The sequence below is a fragment of the Jatropha curcas genome, chromosome 1 (assembly GCF_041381405.1).
Source record: "Jatropha curcas cultivar XTBG-Jc1 chromosome 1, XTBG_Jcur_1.0, whole genome shotgun sequence".
NCBI lineage: Eukaryota > Viridiplantae > Streptophyta > Magnoliopsida > Malpighiales > Euphorbiaceae > Jatropha > Jatropha curcas.
The window spans coordinates 17,445,165-17,450,478 of NC_143151.1; the positions used below are offsets into that span (position 1 = coordinate 17,445,165).

Consider the following 5,314-nt stretch of genomic DNA (forward strand, 5'->3'; position numbering starts at 1 on the left):
TATAGTGGTCAAAATGGGCACTCAATTTAGTAATGCATGTGGCGCGACACAACAGAGTCAGTTTGGGTGTTTCAGCCATAAGTTGAGCTATGTATCTCCAAATTGGACACAAGAGGATGGGTTGGAAAGATAAGAAGTAGAGATACAATTTTTATGAAGAACATAAGACATTATTTTGCCATTTGAGTGGTCAAAATGGATAATCATTTCGGATATACAGGTAAGACACCATAACAGAACCAGTTTTGGTATTTAAATCATAAGTTGAGCTAAAAGTATTGGAATTGGACATAAGAATATGTTTTGGAAATATGAGAAATATAGCTACAACTTTCATGAAGAAGTCAGAAACAGATGGGAAGTATAAAGGGGTCGAAAATGAGTTCCAATCCCACTTCAGAACTTATCTAACATTAAAATTCATCAATTTAACCAAAACATACAAAGTTCCCATATTCAAAAACCTAACCATGTAAAAACAACTTAAACAAGTGAAAGGAAAAGAGAATATGATTGCACTAACCTTATTAACAAGCTTGAATAAGCTTGGAAAGCCTTACTCCTTGGCTTTCTCTTTACCCTTTGAGGATGGTTCTCCAACCTCTTCAAAGTATGAGAAATCAACATTAAAAGCAAAACTTGACAAAAGAAATAGTTGGAGCATGATTTAATGCATCAATAACATGTCTAAACCATGAATTGTACTTATTAATTCACAAAACTCAAAAACCACAACTTACTTGCTTCAATGGTAACTTCACTTCTCTTTGCTTTTAATCACCAATCTCAACTTCTACTACTTAATTCTTAAGGATTAAGTACTATTTCATGGTTTAATTAGGTAGCTTGGTGGAAATTTGGAGGTAAGAAAATGAAGAAAATGAAAGAAGAGAAAGAAGAGGAAAAAGGCGAGGAGAAGGAAAAGAGAAGAAGGAAAAAGTATTGTGGTGATAACTTTAAGGTGACAAAGTCAAATTTGACTTCCTAATTTCATGCCAAATGTGTGGCTAAAATCAAGTCCTAAGTAATCTCATCTAATGGCTCTAAATATTCCTCAAATAATTCTCTTCTACTTATTATTTAACTCCACCAATTAATTAAATTAACTCCACTAAAATAATTCCTCATTTATTTCTTAACATACCACATTAGAAATATTATTTATTTAATACATAAACTCTCCATTAATATTCATGACATACTTTCTACTCGCCTAAATCTTGCAAACATGCTCCAAATATAGTAAATAAAATATTACATAGGCATAGTAATTTTTCCGGACTAAAATAATACCAAGTCCCGGACCGATGGTACTATTCACAGACTGTGAATACTAAAATTTTGAGGCTCAAAAAACCAGTTTTCCCGGCCGCCCTTAAAGGCGGCGGTAGCTGCTATCGCCGGTGACAGCGGCTGTAGTCGCCTATGAATACCCATTTTTTTTTAGGCTCACAAAGCCTGTTTTTCTCGGACTGCAGACAGTCCGGCTGAACCGGAGGCCATTTTGGAAGTTCACCGAAAGTATGCCAATGTGGTACTTAAAACGTCCGGGACGTCGCGAGGATCACGGAACTGGTCCCGGAATATTTTTTGGAGGTCCGGAACTCCCGGAAAATCCTCCGGAGCGAAAAAATCAGCAGAACCGCCGGCCCAGCCACCGAGGTCCGGCGGCCCGGCCGCCGGAGAGGGCCGCCGGAGCGGGCCGCCGAAACAGTCCGTTTTTGCCTATAAAAGCAGCCCCGGGCCTTCTGTTTTCCACACTCAGTTTGTGTTGACGGACGCTCCTTCTCCCTTACGCTCCTTGCGATTCTTTACTGCTTTTCTGCATTTTTTTATTTAGCTTCATTATTTCTTACTTTGTTATTTAGTCATTAAAATTAAAATTAATTAATATTCCCTTAACGAGGAGCTTAACCTGGAGTTAAGAAGTGGCCGCCGATTAAATCAGGTACATGAACTAAACTCTGCCTATTTAATTTTAGCATTTCATACATTCTTCTCTTCTACTCCTAATAATTCTATAACTGCATAAATGCATTCATGACATCTTTAGGCAAATGAACTGCCTCAAATAAATAAGTTTCGGCTAAATGCCCGGTTAATAAATAATCGTGGTATTAAAGCCTAAATTCGACAATATTGGCTTAAAATACCTAATTAATTAATAGCTATGGTATAATCGCCCTTATTTCGAACAAATCTGGCTTAAGTCCAATTAATCAATAATTGTGGCTAAAAAAGCCTTAATCAATCATGTTTTGGCAACAAATTGCCTACAATTAAATCAACCACATTTTGGCAACAAATTGCCCACGGTTCAATCAATTTTTGGCAAACAAATAGCCTATAAGTTAGATTAACCACTTTTTAGCGACAAATCGCTTAAATCACAATTTTTGGCTAAAAGCCTTCAAACAATTGCTTTTGGCAAATAAATTGCCTTAAGTCAATCAATTTTGGCGACAAACGCCCAATCAATCAATTTTTAGGCAATAAATTGCCTAAATCAATTCATTTTGGCTAAAAGCCTTAAATCAATCATTTTGGCGACAAACGCCCAATCAATCAATTTTTAGGCAATAAATTGCCTAAATCAATTCATTTTGGCTAAAAGCCTTAAATCAGTCATTTTGGCGACAAACGCCCGAATAATCACTTTTGGCAAAAATTGCCTAAATCTTTTGGCTAAACGCCTTCCCATACCAACTTTTGGCACAAATGCCTTAATCACTTTGGCGATAAATCGCCTAACCAATTTTTGGCAATAAATTGCCTAAATCACATCAATTTTTGGCAACAATTGCCTAAATCAATCTTTTTGGCTAAAAGCCATTAAAATCAACATTTTTGGCATCAAATGCCCAAAAAAATCAATCAAACTTTGGCAAAATGCCTAAACAAAATGCACAAAGCATACACACACTCATGCATAAAGCATACCCATTCAAAGCCCTTCAAAGAAGGTCTATCGAACTACGTTGACTTTGATCTTCCATTCAAACAGAAGTACGTAGGCACGTTTGGGATTTAACCCCGAGCGGCAAGTCGAAATCACATAAACATTTTCATTGGTCCAATTACATCATTTACCCTGCAAAGCATTCATTGTTTTGGTTAGTTCATCAGCATGACATAGTCTCGGGATCCACCTCGGGTTCGTAGACCATGCCTTAACATTGGGTTAATTAATCTAGCATTTAGGTTAATTAAAATTGGAGTCACTTAGGGATTTTTCCTAGTTTACCCTAAAATAATTAAACAAGGTGGCGACTCATATATTCACGTGCATTTCTGCCCTTAGTCACATGCATTCATTTATATGCTATGATGTTTTGGGGGAGGGGTTCACACAGACTGGTAAATCACTATTACCGACACTAAAAGAAAATCAGTCTGTTACAATCGGGAGAAGGATTTTTGATATGAAAAATGTAATAAATTACATGAAAATAATAACTTGATGCGGAAGCTATATGGTTTGACTCATGGGGGGCTTTCATAAGTTAATGACCTTAGGTTATGAATTCACAAAACAAACCATAAAACTTAATGATTTAATTCATGTTTAATTGCACTATTGGAAGATAGGTAATTAGACTGGGTTAAAATAGCTATCAATACATTAGGAGAGCTTGTTAGTGATTTTAGGGTTGTTTCCCCTATTTGAACAATTAAAATTGATTAATGAACTAATAAAATAAATTTAAAAGAATTAAGTGAAGTCAAAATCCCTAGTAGCTTTTAATCCTTGATTCTTTTAATCAAAAATTGCCTTGCTTTCTTCTTATTCTCTTTCATTTACTAAAGTTAGTTTCTTAAAATAATTTCCCTAAATAGCAGTTTAAATAATAGTAGGTTAACATAATTTTTGTACTTAGTATACAATCCCTGTGGAGACGATACTTTTCTTATTCTATATTGCTTGTTGTGATTTCGTACACTTGCGAAAATCCCTGTCAAGTTTTTGGTGTCATTGCTGGGGATTGACATTACCAATATCAATACCAATTACCCTATTATTAATTGAGACATTTGTTTTTGTTTATTGATTATTTAATTTAATTTTTCTGGAAGAGTATTTCAGGTGTTTATGCAAAGAAGATCAGGTAAAACTGAGCCCTTGATCTTTGATCCAAAAATCGAAAAGATTTGTCATAGGAACAACGCTGCTAGAAGAGCATGTGAGAACAAACCAGAACAGCAAGCAAACATGGACGATGAAGTTAACCCTCAGGACAGACCTCAACCTCATGTTCGTACCTGGCGAGATTACACAACACCTTCTCTGACTGGAACAACCTCGAGTATCAATTGACCTAGGGTGTAAGCTAACAATTTTGAAATTAAAACTACAATTATCCAAATGCTTTCCACCTCAATTCAATATGGAGGTTTACCTAGTGAAGATCCTAATGCCCATATCACAAATTTCTTAGAGATTTGTGATACCTTCAAACAAAATAGAGTTTCCGAGGATGCCATAAAATTAAGACTCTTTCCTTTCACTCTTAGGGACAAAGCGCGATCCTAGTTGCAATCATGCCCTGTTGGAAGTTTTACAACATGGGAGAATTAGCCCAAAATTTTTTAGCAAAATTCTTTCCATCTTCAAAAACCACAAAACTGTGAAACGAGATAATGACCTTTGTCCACCATGATCAAGAGAGTTTGTATGAAGCTTGGGAGAGATTCAAGGACTTATTGAGAAAGTACCCACATCACAGCTTGCCTAAGTGATTATAGGTACAAACTTTTTAAAATGCATTATCTCCTAGCATTAAAATTACTCTAGATGTAGCTACAGGTGGATCTTTTGAAAGAAAATAAATTAACGAGGCATATGACTTGATAGAGGAGATAGCAGGCAATAGCCATTATCAAAGCAACTCTAAAAGGAAGAAAACTGCAGGAGTTTATGAGATTGATGCCATCACCGCACTCAATGCCAAGCTAGACAATATGGTAAGGAAGTTGGACTTATTGACTGCTTGGTGAATTCTATTTTGCAAGCTTGTGATAGGTGTAATGGACAACATGGGCTTAGGGAATGCATGTTAGATTCTTTAAATCCACAAACTTTGGAGCAAGTGAACTATGTGATGAATCAAGGAAGGAAGAATTACCCGTACTCTAACTCTTATGATAACAGGTTGAGGAATCACCCTAATCTTTCATATGGGAATCCAAACAACGCCTTGAATGCACCACCAGGTTTTCTACCTCAAGAGAAAAAGTCTCATGATGATCTCCTTACCGCCCTGTCTAAATCGCACACGGACTTCATGAATGAAACTCGAGAAAACAACAAAATCCA

At 36.1% G+C, this 5,314-nt stretch overlaps 1 non-coding gene across 1 annotated transcript; it reads right to left on the reverse strand.

The window, feature by feature from the left end:
* Positions 1-4,620: 4,620 nt before the first annotated feature.
* On the reverse strand, positions 4,621-4,727 carry LOC119370455 (small nucleolar RNA R71). Its single transcript, XR_005177982.2, has one exon. It is a non-coding gene; the product is annotated as a small nucleolar RNA R71 (small nucleolar RNA).
* Between the last annotated feature and the right edge of the window lie 587 nt (positions 4,728-5,314).